At 37.4% G+C, this 17457-nt stretch overlaps 1 protein-coding gene and 1 long non-coding RNA gene across 4 annotated transcripts in view; one reads left to right on the forward strand and one right to left on the reverse strand.

Moving 5' to 3' along the window:
- Nucleotides 1–17457, reverse strand: part of mrtfab (myocardin related transcription factor Ab) — an 82550-nt gene that overhangs the window by 46857 nt on the left and 18236 nt on the right. The gene's annotated exons all lie outside the window — the stretch shown is intronic.
- LOC133557974 (uncharacterized) lies at nt 5533–15876 on the forward strand. Its single transcript, XR_009807878.1, has 9 exons — nt 5533–5819; nt 6358–6492; nt 9988–10063; nt 10980–11057; nt 11591–11668; nt 12201–12278; nt 12811–12888; nt 15437–15508; nt 15625–15876. It is a non-coding gene; the product is annotated as an uncharacterized LOC133557974 (long non-coding RNA).

Raw genomic sequence — 17457 nt, forward strand, 5'->3', positions numbered from 1 at the left:
ACATATAGACAAACTCAAGATCTAACAGCTCTAGGCCCTATCTATTAAAGTAAAAACACTCAATATGTTTACTGGATACAGAATACCAAACAGATTTTGTTTTGAAAACAATTTACTCGTCACAACATTTACTGTTGGTCATGGTTTTGGCCTTAAGCAAGATAAACTTGCTGTCATAGTTCAGACTTTGAGAACATTCCATTAAAACTATTTGGCCTTGTACCTTCCTATCTGGCTCTTTATTTATCTTTCACTGATTGGCTTTTTTTTTTTTTAATTAAAGGAACACACTAAGTTCTGTGCAAGTAAATAAACTGCATTGTCTGACAGACTCCCTTTGAATGTGTAAATGAATACAGCAAGGCCAGCCTCACAATTTCCAGAAAACTAAAAATGAAATCATATGTATTTTTTAATTTTTAAAATGGAGAATAGGGTAGTTTTTTTTAAGAGGCAATTAAAGCAAAAAAACAAAACAAAACAATAACAAAAAAAACCTGAACCACTACTACCAGGTGTACAGGAATAAACGATTTACTAAAATGTAGTTCCTTGACAAATCAATAGCTGATGAGATTATGCAAAATGAAACCAAAACAACTACAGCATAAAGTTTTTCTTGGAACAGGAAAATACTTCTTCCATCTTTGTCTATGCAAATAAAATGTGCCATAAACATGAATATTGACAAACAAATAAATTAAAGCCAACTGGAAAAAAACAACCTTGTTTATCAAATCCTCACTAAAATACAAGATCAAGGAAGCCCACCCAACTGTTCACAGATCATGAACAGGATAATATCACAAATGCAAGAGTCTAACTGTCCATAAATAGCAAAGGATCATGTTTTTACTCGGCCTGCAGAACATAGCTTATCCATGCAGTCACTATCGGTGAAAGGTGAATAAATACTGCCTAGAATACAGTACAAGCTAAAATGATTTGTCATGGTGACCCATATATGCATTGACTACAATATATCCAGCAATCACGTTTTTGTGTTAAAAAGTAGCCAATAAATGGTATGTGGTGTACACTACCTTACACTCAAATAACTTCACACTACAAAGATGCAAGAGTGCATGAGAGAATAGGAGTCCATTTGTATGCAAATAAACAGAAATGTCACCTAGACACTAATCGGTGTACATTACATTACTTTTGTGCATATGTTTTCATCTCCTTGTTAAGGGTAAGGCTAACAATTTAAAAGGAGGTTGATTAAAACAGGAAATACATGTCCTTGAAAGGCAAGATGTTTTTTTTTTACCATGACAAAAAACAATTAAAAGTGTCTGACCAAAACAGTGTCAGTGTAACCTTAGTCACACCAGCCATTAACATTCCAGCAAGAAAACAGAAGGTGTTTTTCGTCTTTATTTCCTTGTTTCCCCCCACCTGGTCTGCACTGGAATGTACCAGAACTGTTTGGCTGGGACCCAACACCTCAAGCTTTTGATTTCTTTGTTGATCCACTGACTTTTCTGGACTAAGAAGAAACACATTCTGGCAGATCTACAAGCTGCACAGTGCACACTGAGTGGTGGATAGAAACACAAGTTAGATCAGAGTTTACTATTCTAAACAAAAGTTAGATCAGAGTTTACTATTCTAAAGTGTACTGTGGTGTACTGCTAAATCATACATATATATACAGTAGTGGCATAGTTAGCCATTTCAGAATCAGGGAGCGCAAAGCCAATACCAGGGAATGTGGCTGCAGAACCTAGCGAGACACTAACATAAACTGGGGGAATGCACTTACTGCACTCACTCCATGTTTGTACTGGAAAAGGTAAACATGCTGCCAAAGCCATGGAAGAAAACTCCTCGTGCATCTGCAAATGGAGCAATGTAAATCTTTTAGAGATGTCAGATGAATGCTCTGATTCCTTGTTCACCAGTTGCACCAAGCACTCGCATTAGCATTACAGTAATTCAACTGCAGACAAAAACAGACAGCTTTTAAATAATGTACAGACTTCTTAAATATTTGTTTGTCCTCTAGTGGAACCTGTAAAGTTCACAGACAACTTCACCTTTTAAAGCACCGACAAGCCTGTCAATTTAAAAAGAGCGACATTCATGATACTGATAATGTCATCAGAGTGGTGCTGAAAGCCACTTAGGGCCTGTTGCCTCGGATCACACTGCATTGTCGTTACGATGACTTTTCTAAGCCTATTAAACATAATGACTTAGAATGCAGAATATTTCTGTAACTATGGCAACAATTCAACCTTCAGAATCGGTGCCAAAAATTAAGCTGAGCCCTGAGAGTAAGAGCATTGCTTAACTCCCGCTGATACGGTATACTTCTCAATGGCAATTTCATATTAATTTGTACTGTATATGACAATTTTCTTGAATGAATAGTCATAAACATCCAGTGCACAACACCAGGCATCACAATACATGAAAACAGCACAATTTGGATAATGCTTTACCTTGTCAAAAACTCATAATGGACTTAATTCTTGTTAAGAATTTGGTTGATTGTGTAGAATATATATTTTATTAATGGTGTTGTGTTGATTCAAAATGGAATGCAAAAATACAAGCAATGTTTACGTTTTGATGTAAAGAAAAAAAAAAAACAAGACGCATATGACATCAGCCTGAAATTGAGTTGCTCCTCTGCAAAGCATTATTCTGCCCAATACTTCACTAGCATTAAACAAAACAGGAGTTCAGATCATTCTTAGATGGACTGAAACATCTTGTTAAACATTTAAATTAAAATAATTAAGGAACTGTCCTATAGCTGAATAATGAAATGTAATTGACTGTATTGTAGCACAGACAGTCTTTGTTTCATGACGTTTGTGGGTATGACGTGTCCCATGAGTTACTAAACAAAACTTAGTTTCAACCAAAGTGGTTATGTTGCAAATACAAGGAAGAGTACCACTCGGCCAAGAACGATGAATGTCACCGATAGGTGACTTAAGTTCGTGGTCAAAATCTTACAACAATTTGCCACATAGATTATTCTTTTTTCGGTAGGTGTATGTTAAATTTAACATAGTCAGAGAAAATGTGCAAGCTTTTCGTCCAACATTTTCACTCATATCGTACAGGTGGAACTCATAAAATGAGAATATCGTGTAAAAGTTCATTTCTGTCTGCAATTAAATTTCAAATGTGAAACTAATAACTTATATAAATCTAATACATGCAAAGTGAGCTATGTCAAGCCTTCATTTATTATACTTTTGATGATTACGGCTTACTGTTTTTGAAAACCACACATTTTCGGAAATTTTCAATTCGAAGATTTCATAAGCTGTAAACCATAATCGTCAACATTATATTAAAAGAAGGCTTTAAATATCTTGTGTTGCATGTTAAGAGCCTATGTCATTATATATTTTTTCACCTTTTAAATCTAAAACTTTTGCATGGTATTGCAAATATTTTTTTTAATTTTTAAAATGTTACAATCTCGTGTAATCGCTACGTTTTCTTTTTTTTTTTTTTTTTCTAAAATAGTTTTTTTATGCTATGTGCCTTTTAAAATCGTATTAATGGCTTTGTAAGGTCATGTTAGCTCTAAACTAAACAAAATTGATGTTAATCCACTTTTTTTGTTATCTTTTTATCCAAATAAGAACTGATAAGAGAACCGATAAAAAAAAAACAGATTGTTGAGCAGAATTGAAAGTGTAATCCGAACCAAAAAAATCTCATCAATTCGCATCCCGAGTTACGGGCTTCCAGATCGCTAGATGGCGAAGCGAATGCTACAGACAACCCCATAAGATCTGCACAAAATAACTGATGTCTAATTCGCTAGTGTTAGCACACAATACAAATGCAGTTATGAACCATCAAAATTAGAATTTTATTACCTGAGACCCATTTTCTGCACACACAAAAAATATATGTAATGATTGCAGTAAGCATCAAAGCAACAAATAGTTTAATGTATCCATCCTGTTGAGACACAATAACACAAAGAACACTGCAGACAATTAAAGCCACCTGAATTATTTGTTGAGCAGACTGCTCCACTTTGTCACATATTGTCAATAAAAACGTAGCCAAGCTGAGGTCTGATTGTACCCTGTTGAAGGACACTAGAAAATGCTGAATGAAATCCAGACACATAAGCCAGCTGGTTTCTGCTCGAACGTAATAGCATAAACAGTGATTGTCTACAAGAAAAAACTGAAGATTAAGCTGTACAAAGTACACTGGAAGTTCATAAAGTAACTTTGCAAGAGAATGATCGCAGCAGCAAGACAAGGAGGCCGCAGACATACTTGGTCTAGCAATGACGGCACTGTCACATGCTGTTATATAACTGTGACATCTGAAAGTAATTTTAATTGTACCAAACCCCCTAACCTCTTGCCCTACTTGCAATGGAAACACTGTTTGCCGACTTCCAATTCTGTCCCACCACTGCAGACTGAGGGCAAACTAGCAGCACAGAAAGTGTGCTACAGCTAATTAGCACCACAGAGAGAACAGCAACGCACAAACGACAATAATACAGACTTTAAAAAGGGTGTGAAGACGTGTTGTTTAGACAGTGGGAACGTGGCTGGGCTGGGTTTACACAAAGTCTCTTTTATACTTTTATACTGGAGGTGTGTGTGTGTGTGTGTCTGTGTGTGTGTGTGTGTGTGTGTGTGCGTTTGTCAAAGTGACATATGGGGACATTTTTATGAAATTTCACCTTACATATGAGGACCTGTTGAAATATGGGGACATTTTCCATGTCCCCATATTTCCCGCAATGCTATCGTGTTCTAGACCCTCCCAGCATGTTCCCAGACCAAAAATCTCTGAAGTCTTCATTTGTCAAATTTTCAGAAAAAGTGTGTGAAAGTGTGTTTAATTTTTTTGCTCACCTTCGATTTTGCCCCTAGTGGCCATCTTTGCTATTATGACACACACACACACACACTTGTCCTCATATGTCATATGTCCTCATATGTCATGTGGGTCAGAAACTCACACACTCCAACATTTTGAAAAACATCTAACCATTACAGCAATAAACATACTCTTGAATTCTGAATCAAATAACAACACATTTTCAACTGATCTGATGATCTCATCCTTTTTAGTGTTAGTTTTATCTATTAATTTGGTTTATCTGGAGAGGATTTGGGCTAGACAATTAGTAATAAAGGGATTATGGTGATGATTTAATTTGTTTGATTCAGTATTTTACTGTATTTGACTTTTTGCTATTCTGTTGACTAAAATACAATGCCGCACAATAATTGCTTTAAATGTGCCTGAAATGTAGGTTTTTGCATAAAAAAAAACAACCTTCAACCTTGATTGAGATAAAGGCAATAATTCAAATGCAATTCAAACTACACACAGTATTTAATATTTTCAAATGGTTACAATAGCACATTATTTGGGTATTTTTATCTTTGGGGCAAATTTAGGATTAATATGGGGATTGTTTTTGGAGGTATTCATTTTACATGGTGTTCAAGATGTTTACTTCCGCCCACTCTGAAGAGTCTCGGCGTCTGATTGGTCCAATTTTCAGTTAGGCGCCGCCTGATTGGCCGCTGGACGATGTCTGCTCCTAACAGAGGCCTAAATCACTAGTTAACTATTTTCATCATGGAAATTATACAGCTCACGTATCACACTTAATATTGAATATATATAAAAAGGGTTTTCCAAAAGGACCATTTATAATCGAAATACAAAACTTCACACACGATTTTGAGCACAACAGAGCGCTCAGTGAACAGCACTTCCGGGACCTGCATCACCGGAGGGGGACATCTATCTTGGCCACAAACCATCTTTGACAGTCTTCGGCAGCATGGTTGAATCAGGTGAGCATAAAATGGAGTTTAACGTAATTAAATAGACCAATGTTTTTTAACATAGGAAAATAGTTCATTGTAAACAACAGTTAAATGTTTGTTGTTATTAATTGCAATCAGATTTGATTTTATGAGGTCAAATTAAGCATTTCAGTTCTGGGCCAAGGCCAAGGCATTTAAATTTTTTTTTTTAAAGTTGCATGGAAGATTATAAGTAGCAGTGATTGTCACACACACACTAGGTGTGGTGAAATTATTCTCTGCATTTGACCCATCACCCTTGATCACTATGCTAGTAAACCTTTTCTTAATTTTAAACAAGACAGACTAGAGTTCTTCAAATTGTTTATACTTTTTCTCAAATACAAATATGTCAAGCTGATAAGCACTGTGGAGTAGGCATGTTACTGATATTGTTACATTAGTTCTTTGTTTGAGAAGCTTCATGTCTGCACTGATCCTAAATTTAACAGTTTTTGAAGGGTTTGGTTCTTTGTTTTATTTCTGTGTCACTGACTTTTTTCATTTTTATGTGTGGATTTGTTAGGCGCATCAACACATGATATAGACATCGTGCCCAAAAGAAGAGCGAGACGTAATCCTGAGGCTGAAGCTACCGAGTTTATTTGATCTGGATGTGACAAGTCTTGTTTTAAGGCCCAGTGGATCAATGATTGGAAAGGTATGTCTTGTTATGTATCATATCAATGGTAACTGTATCAACATCTCATTTGGATCATTTCCTTACTGTCTAATAGAGGTTGTATTATATGGCTTTAATTAGAAGTGTTTGGAATAACAGCGTTCCACGTCCCAAGAGCTAGCTTCTGTAGCCGAGGATCGGACCGCCAAGTGCCCTGCCTTCGGCTGCCGCCCAGCTCACAATGCACCCGACCTCTATGGCCCCTCGGAGTCTTGTTCACGAGTGGGGGAAGAGTGGATCGTGAGATCGACAGGCGGATCGGTGTGGGGTCTTCGGTAATGCGGACGTTGTATTGATCCGTTGTGGTGAAGAAGGAGCTGAGCCGGAAGGCAAAGCTCTCAATTTACCGGTCGATCTACGTTCCCATCCTCACCTATGGTCATGAGCTTTGGGTCATGACCGGAAGGATAAGATCACGGGTACAAGCGGCCCAAATGAGTTTGGGTCTCTCCCTTAGAGATAGGGTGAGAAGCTCTGCCATCCGGGAGGAACTCAAAGTAAAGCCGCTGCTCCTCCACATGGAGAGGAGCCAGATGAGGTGGTTTGGGCATCTGGTCAGGATGCCACCCGAACGCCTCCCTAGGGAGGTGTTTAGGGCACGTCCAACCGGTAGGAGGCCACGGGGAAGACCCAGGACACGTTGGGAAAACTATGTCTCCCGGCTGGCCTGGGAACGCCTCGGGATCCCCCGGGAAGAGCTAGACGAAGTGGCTGGGGAGAGGGAAGTCTGGGCTTCCCTGCTTAGGCTGCTGCCACCGCGACCCCACCTCGGAAAAGCGGAAGATGATGGATGGATGGATGGATGGTATAACAGCGGTATATGAAAACGATGTTACTAATGCTGTTACTTTTACCGGTAACGAGTAAGCTAATAACTTTTATGTACGCTACAACGCTGTTACGATGCGTTTTATGTAATGTGGCATGCTACTTTTGATGTGATTGTATGTCAACAAGACAGCGTTAGAAGCACAAAAGGGTTAGTGCAGGTAATATCTTTTTACTAATGAAAGCAACCCCCGGAAGTAATTACGAACACGATATCAAATAGAAAGAGGCCTCATCCACACACAAACAAAAACATTCAACAGAACTATCTTAACTGCCACTGCTAAGCTAAAAAATACAGCTGAACTATTCTGCTATGTCTGGGCGCTGAAGTCCCACGTCACTTGGCAAAAGGCACGGCTTTTTAAAGGCACACACACACTCTGCTCTCATGAAATGTCTCTCAACTGCATATGCTAGATATTTAAAACTTTTCTTTTTCAAGTAACACATTAATTACAAACCCCGTTTCCATATGAGTTGGGAAATTGTGTTAGATGTAAATCCAAACGGAATAATTTTTTTTACAAATAATAATTAACTTAGAATTTCATGGCTGCAATACGTGCCAAAGTAGTTGGGAAAGGGCATGTTCACCACTGTGTTACATCACCTTTTCTTTCAACAACACTCAATAACCGTTTGGGAACTGAGGAAACTAATTGTTGAAGCTTGGAAGGTGGAATTCTTTCCCATTCTTGTTTTATGTAGAGCTTCAGTCTCCTCTGTCGTATTTTACGCTTCATAATGCACCACACATTTTTGATAGGACTGCAGGCCGGCCAGGAAAGTACCTGCACTCTTTTTTTATGAAGCTGAACACGTGCTGAATGTGGCTTGGCATTGTCTTGCTGAAATAAGCAGGGGCGTACATGAAAAAGTCGGCGCTTAAATGGCAGCAAATGTTGTTCCAAACAGATGGGTAACTTACAGATGTGTAAGTTACCCATGCCTTGGGCACTAATGCACCCCCATACCATCACAGATGCTGGCTTTTGAACTTTGCGTCGATAACATTCTGGATGGTTCGCTTCCCCTTTGGTCCGGATGAAACGGTGTCCAATATTTCCAAAAATAATTTGAAATGTGGGCTCGTCAGACCACAGAACACCTTTCGACTTTGCATCAGCCCATCTTAGATGATCTTGGGCCCAGAGAAGCCGGCGGCGTTTCTGGATGTTGATAATTGGCTTTTGCTTTGCATAATAGAGCTTTAACTTGCACTTACAGATATAGCAACACACTGTATTTAGTGACAGTGGTTTTCTGAAGTGTTCCTGAACTCATGTGGTGATATCCTTTAGAGATTGATGTCGGTTTTTGATACAGTGCCGTCTGAGGGATCGAAGGTCACAGTTATTCAATGTTGGTTTCCAGACATGCCGCTTACGTGGAGTGATTTCTCCGGATTCTCTGAACCTTTTGATGATATCATGGAGCGTAGATGTTGAAATCCCTAAATTTCTTGCAATTGCACTTTGAGAAAGGTTGTTCTTAAACTGTTTGACTATTTGCTCACGCAGTTGTGGACAAAGGGGTGTACCTCGCCCCATCCTTTCCTGTGAAAGACTGAGCATTTTTTGGGAAGCTGTTTTTATAGCCAATCATGGCACCCACCTGTTCCAAATTAGCCTTCACACCTGTGGGATGTCCCAAATAAGTGTTTGATGAGCATTTCTTAACTTTATCAGTATTTATTGCCACCTTTCCCAACTTGTTTGTTGCATGTTGCTGGCATCAATTTCTAAAGTTAATGATTATTTGCACCAAAAAAATGTTTATCAGTTTGAACATCAAATATCAATCAATCAATCAATGTTTACTTATATAGCCCTAAATCACTAGTGTCTCAAAGGGCTGCACAAACCACTACGACATCCTCGGTAGGCCCACATAAGGGCAAGGAAAACTCACACCCAGTGGGACGTCGGTGACAATGATGACTATGAGAACCTTAGAGAGGAGGAAAGCAATGGATGTCGAGCGGGTCTAACATGATACTGTGAAAGTTCAATCCACAATGGATCCAACACAGTCGCAAGAGTCCAGTCCAAAGCGGATCCAACACAGCAGCGAGAGTCCCGTTCACAGCGGAGCCAGCAGGAAACCATCCCAAGCGGAGGCGGATCAGCATCGCAGAGATGTCCCCAGCCGATACACAGGCAAACATATGTTGTCTTTGTAGCATATTCAACTGAATATGGGTTGAAAATGATTTGCAAATCATTGTATTCTGTTTATATTTACATCTAACACAATTTCCCAACTCATATGGAAACGGGGTTTGTACTTAATTTAATAATTATTTACATTTATGAAAGAGTAATTCTGTTTGTAATATAATTTTTAGTCAAGTAACGACTATTATTATTGCTTTTTAAAACAGATATTCCAAACATTGTTAATTGATAAACTGTTTTATCAGGATATGGTGTATTTGCTCTTGCATCAATTGAAAAAGGTTCTTTTGTGGTCGAGTACCGAGGGAAGTTCATCTCAAGACATGAGCGGGACAAGAGACAGAAACCCTCTATAAATATCTTTACTATTTATCTGGCATTATATGCTCATAATGTTAACAACAAAAAGTGCTGATAATGTTATAATTAATAAGTTCTAACATTATTTTTATGTGTTTTGTTGCAGACACCAACTGTTGATGTTCTATCTCAACATTCTCCAGACTCATGTGACCGATAAACCGACTTCATCCCTCCAACAGGTTATTACTTGACTATTTTACTATCCATCCATCAATCCATTTTCTACTACCTGTCCCTTTTTTGGGTTGGCGGGGTGTGCTTGAGCCTATCTGAGCTGCATTCGGGCGGAAGGCGGAGTACACCCTGGACAAGTCGCCACCTCATTACACGGCCAACACAAATAGACAACATTTACACTCACATTCACACACTAGGGCCAATTTAGTGTTGCCAATCAACCTATCCCCAGGTGCATGTCTTTGGAGGTAAGATGAAGCCGGAGTACCCGGAGGGAACCCACGCAGTCACGGGGAGAACATGCAAACTCCACACAGAAAGATCACGAGCCCAGGATTTAACTCAGGACTACTCAGGACCTTCGATTTGTGACGCACATGCACTTACCCCTGTTCCACCGTGCTGCCCTATATCTGCTAAAAACTTGACACAACCTATACTTCAAAAGACATTTAATCCTTTTAACCTCTCACAGATCAGTTTATATGACAACATTTTTTAAGCGTACATCCATGTTAGTCTGTGGAATTTACAACTCATGTTTAGCAAAACAGGAGATGTTACAGGTCAGCAACATGAATTCAATATGTGATCACTTGTCATGTACTCATATTGTTTGAACTAAAAAAGACTTCAGTGTGTTTCATATAAGGTCCTCATATTTTTCTGAACCACATTAGTGTGTGTTACAATGTTTAATTCAAAGCTTTAAAATGAGTGTTTCAATCCAGGTCCTCATATTTTCTGAACCACATTTTAGTGAATGTTACATTCTTAAATAATAGTCTAAGAGCTAAAACGCTATAATAATCTTTACTGTTTATGTAGAATTATATGCTCAGAATATTATCAACCAAAAGTGGTTGTTAATGTTATAATTAATTAGTTCTGACATTATATTTTTGTGTTTTGTTGCAGACACCAACTGTTGGGGTTCTATCTCAACATTCTCCAGATTCAGATGTGAGCGATAAACCGACTTCATCCCTCCAACAGGTTATTACAAGTCTATTTTTACTATATCTGCTCTAAATGTGACCCAACCTATATTTTGAAAGACATTTATTAATTTTAATCTCTCACAGATCGTTTATATGACAACATTTTCGTAAGAGTACATCCATGTTAGTCAGTAAGGAGTTTGGAACTCATGTTTAGCAAAACAGGAGATGTTACAAGTCAACAACATACATTCTACATGTGACCCCTCGTCATGTCCTTATATTGTTTGAACCAAGAAAGACTTAGGTGTGTTTCATATAAGGTCCTCATATTTTCTAAACCAGATTAGTGTGTGTTACAATGTTAATGTCCAAGCTTTAAAATGTGTGTCTCAATTCAGGTCCTCATATTTTCTGAACCAGATTTTAGTGTGTTTTATATTCTTAATTAATTGTCTAAGAGCTAAAACGCTATAATAATCTTTACTGTTTATGTAGAATTATATGCTCAGAATATTATAAACCAAAAGTGGTTGTTAATGTTATAATTAATTAGTTCTGACATTATATTTTTGTGTTTTGTTGCAGACACCAACTGTTGGGGTTCTATCTCAACATTCTCCAGATTCAGATGTGAGCGATAAACCGACTTCATCCCTCCAACAGGTTATTACAAGTCTATTTTTACTATATCTGCTCTAAATGTGACCCAACCTATATTTTGAAAGACATTTATTAATTTTAATCTCTCACAGATCGTTTATATGACAACATTTTCGTAAGAGTACATCCATGTTAGTCAGTAAGGAGTTTGGAACTCATGTTTAGCAAAACAGGAGATGTTACAAGTCAACAACATACATTCTACATGTGACCCCTCGTCATGTCCTTATATTGTTTGAACCAAGAAAGACTTAGGTGTGTTTCATATAAGGTCCTCATATTTTCTAAACCAGATTAGTGTGTGTTACAATGTTAATGTCCAAGCTTTAAAATGTGTGTCTCAATTCAGGTCCTCATATTTTCTGAACCAGATTTTAGTGTGTTTTATATTCTTAATTAATTGTCTAAGAGCTGAAACTCTGTAATAATCTTTACTATTTATCTGGCATTGTATGCTCAGAGTTTTATCCACAAAAAGTGCTGATAATGTTACAATTAATTAGTTCTGACATTATATTTTTGTGTTTTGTTGCAGAAACCAACTGTTGAGGTTCCATCTCAACATTCTCCAGATTCAGATGTGAGCCATTAACTGACTTCATCCCTCCAACAGGTTATTACATGTCTATTTTTACTATATCTGCTCTAAATTTGACCCAACCTATATTTTGAAAGACATTTATTTATTTTAATCTCTCACAGATCAGTTTATATGACAACTTTTTCGCAAGGGTACATCCATGTTAGTCAGTAGAAAGTTTAGAACTCATGTTTAGCAAAACAGGAGATGTTACAAGTCAACAACATAAATTCTACATGTGAGCACTCGTCATGTCCTTATATTGTTTGAAGCAAGAAAGACTTAGGTGTGTTTCATATAAGGTCCTCATATTTTCTGAACCAGAAAATGTGTGTTACAATGTTAATGTCCAAGCTTTAAAATGTGTGTCTCAATTCAGGTCCTCATATTTTCTGAACCAGATTTTTGTGTGTGTTACATTCTTAATGAATTGTCTAAGAGCTGAAACTCTGTAATAATCTTTACCCTTTATCTGGCATTGTATGCTCAGATTTTTATCAACAAAAAGTGGTGAGAATGTTATAATTAATTAGTTATGACATTATATTTTTGTGTTTTGTTGCAGAAACCAACTGTTGAGGTTCTATCTCAACATTCTCTAGATTCAGATGACAGCCATAAACCGACTTCATCCCTCCAACAGGTTATTACATGTCTATTTTTACTATATCTGCTCTAAATTTGACCCAACCTATATTTTGAAAGACATTTATTAATTTTAATCTCTCACAGATCAGTTTATATGACAACATTTTCGTAAGGGTACATCCATGTTAGTCAGTAGGGAGTTTGGAACTCATGTTTAGCAAAACAGGAGATGTTACAAGTCAACAACATAAATTCTACATGTGAGCACTCGTCATGTCCTCATATTGTTTGAACCAAGAAAGTGTGTTTCATATAGGGTCCTCATATTTTCTGAACCAGATTAGTGTGTGTTAAAATGTTAATGTCAAAGCTTTAAAATGAGTGTTTCAATTCAGAAAATGCAGTGCCTCTTGTTTACAGCCGGTTTTTGCAGCGCTGTTTTCATTGATCAAAGTATTTTTTCGGTGGTCGTGTTTTTGGTACATAACTTGTAAATAGTGCGCAAATAATAGGCTATATTTATATAAATACATTCAAACCCCGTTTCCATATGAGTTGGGAAATTGTGTTAGATGTACATATAAACAGGATACAATGATTTGCAAATAATTTTCAACCCCAATTCTGTTGAATATGCTACAAAGACAACATATTTGATGTTAAAACTGCTAAACATTTTTTTTGCAAAGAATTTAGGGATTTTACCATCTACGGTCCGTAAAATTATCAAAAGGTTCAGAGGATCTGGAGAAATCACTGCACGTAAGCGATGTACTGCATTAAAAACCGACATCAGTGTGTAAAAGATATCACCACATGGGCTCAGAAATACTTCAGAAAACCACTGTCAGTTACTACAGTTGGTCGCTACATCTGTAAATGCAAGTTAAAACTCTACTATGCAAAGCAAATGCCATTTATCAACAAGACAGAGGAACGCCGCGGGCTTCGCTGGGCCCGAGCTCATCTAGGATGGACTGATGCAAAGTGGAAAAGTGTTCTGTGGTCTGACGAGTCCACATTTCAAATTATATATGGAAATTGTGGACGTGGTGTTCTCCGGAACAAAGAGGAAAATAACCATCCGGCGCAAAGTTCAAAAGCCAGCATGTGTGATGGTATGGGGGTGTATTAGTGCCCAAAGCATGGGTAACTTACACATCTGAGAAGGCACCATTAATGCTGAATGGTCCATACAGGTTTTGGAGCAACATATGTTGTCATCCAAGCAACATTATCATGGGCGCCCCTGCTTATTTCAGCAAAACAATGCCAAGCCACGTGTTACAACAGCGTGTCTTCGTAGTAAAAGAGTGCGGGTACTTTCCTGGCCCGCCTGCAGTCCAGACATGTCTCCCATCGAAAATGTGTAGCGCATTATGAAGCGTAAAACACGACAACTTAAGCTTTACATCAAGCAAGAATGGTAAAGAATTCCACTTTCAAAGCTTCAACAATTAGTTTCCTCAGTTCCCAAACGTTTATTGAGTGTTGTTAAAAGAAAATGTGATGTAACACAGTGGTGAACATGCCCTTTCCCAACTACTTTGGCACGTATTGCAGCCATGAAATTCAAAGTTAATTATTATTTGCAAAAAAAAAAAAGTTTGAGTTTGAACATCAAATATGTTGTCTTTGTAATGCTTTCAATTGAATATGGGTCGAAAAGGATTTGCAAATCATTGTATTCAGTTTATATTTACATCTAACACAATTTCCCAACTCTTATGGAAACGGGGTTTGTATATATATTAGTGCTGGGCAATGATTAACATTTTTAATCGAAGTTAATCGCACTATTTCTCTTATTAATCGCGATTAACTGCATTGTATACGCAAAGCCCAATAATGAATTCAAAAGTAGTGTGTAGTGCACCTTTATTGGAATATTCTCCCACATGAAAAAAAGCGCCAAAACATTTGTTGTGCAAACACAATTTAAATCAGTCCTTGTTAAACAGTAGCAGTTAAATAGCAAATTTTATGAAAATCAACTCAAAAAAGGTAAATACAAACATTTAAGCTTATTGCCACTGCCCGGGTATTTAAGTTATCCTGTTTGTTATGGAAAATAAATATAATCTACATACAAATCTCTGAGCCACAATCATAACATCTGAACAGGCAATTTCTGAGGTAACAGCAGAAACATTTTTTTTTTTATCAGGGATCTTATGTTTAAAAAACTTATATTATAGGTAGTGCGCTGTTTTAGGGAATTTTTGATCAAATTATCCTTAGTAGCAATATCAATAATGTTGTGTTTATTCTGCGTAGTGCACTTAAAATAATTATGACCATATCTGTTTGCTTGGTGCTTTGATAAACTGAACGCATATACATGGTACTATATTGTAATGTTATGAGCCAGGGGAAAAAAGAACTACCCTACCCAGCATGCAACAGGAGTGAGGAGCATGTATAGGTTGTGTCGCCATGACGGCATCTTGTATGTTGTGATATGCAGGCTCTGAAAGCAAATGTTAAGAACTCAGCCAACACTCCTCGTCTGCATTATTCATAAATAGACAGACAACACGCTGCTTCACAAAGCACAATATGTTAAATGTTTACTTTTACAGTTTTCTAATTCTTCCCTTCAGATTGACAGCAGGACAAATCGCTGGAAGTAGGTATGTCTCAAGCTTCTTCCACTTGGTCCACTCCAAAGCGGGGTAAATAAATAATCCACATCATTTACTAGAATATTATATTACGTTTTGCACCTTTTCACTGTGTTATAGTCATTTTTCCTTCAGTAAGAAATTGTATTTTGTCTCCTTTATGACAGCTGCAAAGGGGAAGAAGTGGAAGCAGTTGAATGACACATGTTGCATTTTGTAACTGGCAACAAAGTACCAGGTAAAAAAGATTGTGAAGCCTCCCTCCATAAAGAACTAGTAGCTCTACAGGACAGAGATTGGCTTGCCATCAAGTACTACATCCATAACAGAATTATATTAAAAAAAGGGGAAAAAAATGTTTTCCCACATCTTCTGTGGTAGTTTGAGTATGTTACCAGCAATTAAAAAAGCAAAATAAACAGCAAGCGTTTTGTATTTATTCCAGATAATTCTTAGCGACAAAATCCACAAAAACAATTCAGTTACACTTAGTCGACAATTACATTTATACCCATGTTTCTTTTAAACTCTTCTTGGTTTTAGATTACAGTAGCATGGGATTGGGATTTTTTAAAATGACAACACATCAACTAAACCAACTCAGGTGGTTTTGTTAAGTCTCTGATGTCATTAGCCTCATATGTCACATGAACCTGAAATCTTTAACACTCTGTGACGTCATGGTCATCATATGTCACATAAACTTGAAATCTTAAACACTCTGTGACGTCATGGTCATCATATGTCACATAAACTTGAAATCTTAAACACTCTGTGATGTCATGGTCATCATATGTCACATAAACTTGAAATCTTAAACACTCTGTGACGTCATGGTCATCATATGTCACATGAACCTGAAATCTTAAACACTCTGTGATGTCATGGTCATCATATGTCACATAAACTTGAAATCTTAAACACTCTGTGATGTCATGGTCATCATATGTCACATAAACTTGAAATCTTAAACACTCTGTGACGTCATGGTCATCATATGTCACATAAACTTGAAATCTTAAACACTCTGTGATGTCATGGTCATCATATGTCACATAAACTTGAAATCTTAAACACTCTGTGACGTCATGGTCGTCATATGTCACATAAACTTGAAATCTTTAACACTCTGTGATGTCATGGTCATCATATGTCACATAAACTTGAAATCTTAAACACTCTGTGACGTCATGGTCGTCATATGTCACATGAACCTGAAATCTTAAACACTCTGTGATGTCATGGTCATCATATGTCACATAAACTTGAAATCTTAAACACTCTCTGATGTCATGGTCATCATATGTCACATAAACTTGAAATCTTAAACACTCTGTGACGTCATGGTCATCATATGTCACATGAACCTGAAATCTTAAACACTCTGTAACGTCATGGTCATCATATGTCACATAAACTTGAAATCTTAAACACTCTGTGACGTCATGGTCATCATATGTCACATGAACCTGAAATCTTAAACACTCTGTGACGTCATGGTCATCATATGTCACATAAACTTGAAATCTTAAACACTCTGTGACGTCATGGTCATCATATGTCACATGAACCTGAAATCTTAAACACTCTGTGACGTCATGGTCATCATATGTCACATAAACTTGAAATCTTAAACACTCTGGTCTTCATATGGCACCTAAACCTGACAAGTCCTCATATGTACCATAAAAATCAGGTTCAGAAAAAAACAAAAGAGTTGCAAAAATCTCAATAGACCACTGTGTTTCTAAAATTCTGGTTCACTAACCGTCTGATTCCCAGGCCTGCAGGACCATTGGAAAGGCATGTCCCCATATGTCACGTTTTTGTCATAAGTCCTCATATGTCACCCAAACACGTATGTGTGTGTGTGTGTGTGTGTGTGTGTGTGTGTGTGTGTGTGTGCGTGCGTGCGTGCGTGCGTGTGTGTGTGTGTGTGTGTGTGTGTGTGTGTGCGTGCGTGCGTGCGTGCGTATCTTTGTGTGTTCTTTGCTGTAATT

The sequence above is a fragment of the Nerophis ophidion genome, linkage group LG08 (assembly GCF_033978795.1).
Source record: "Nerophis ophidion isolate RoL-2023_Sa linkage group LG08, RoL_Noph_v1.0, whole genome shotgun sequence".
In the NCBI taxonomy this organism is placed as follows: Eukaryota; Metazoa; Chordata; class Actinopteri; order Syngnathiformes; family Syngnathidae; genus Nerophis; species Nerophis ophidion.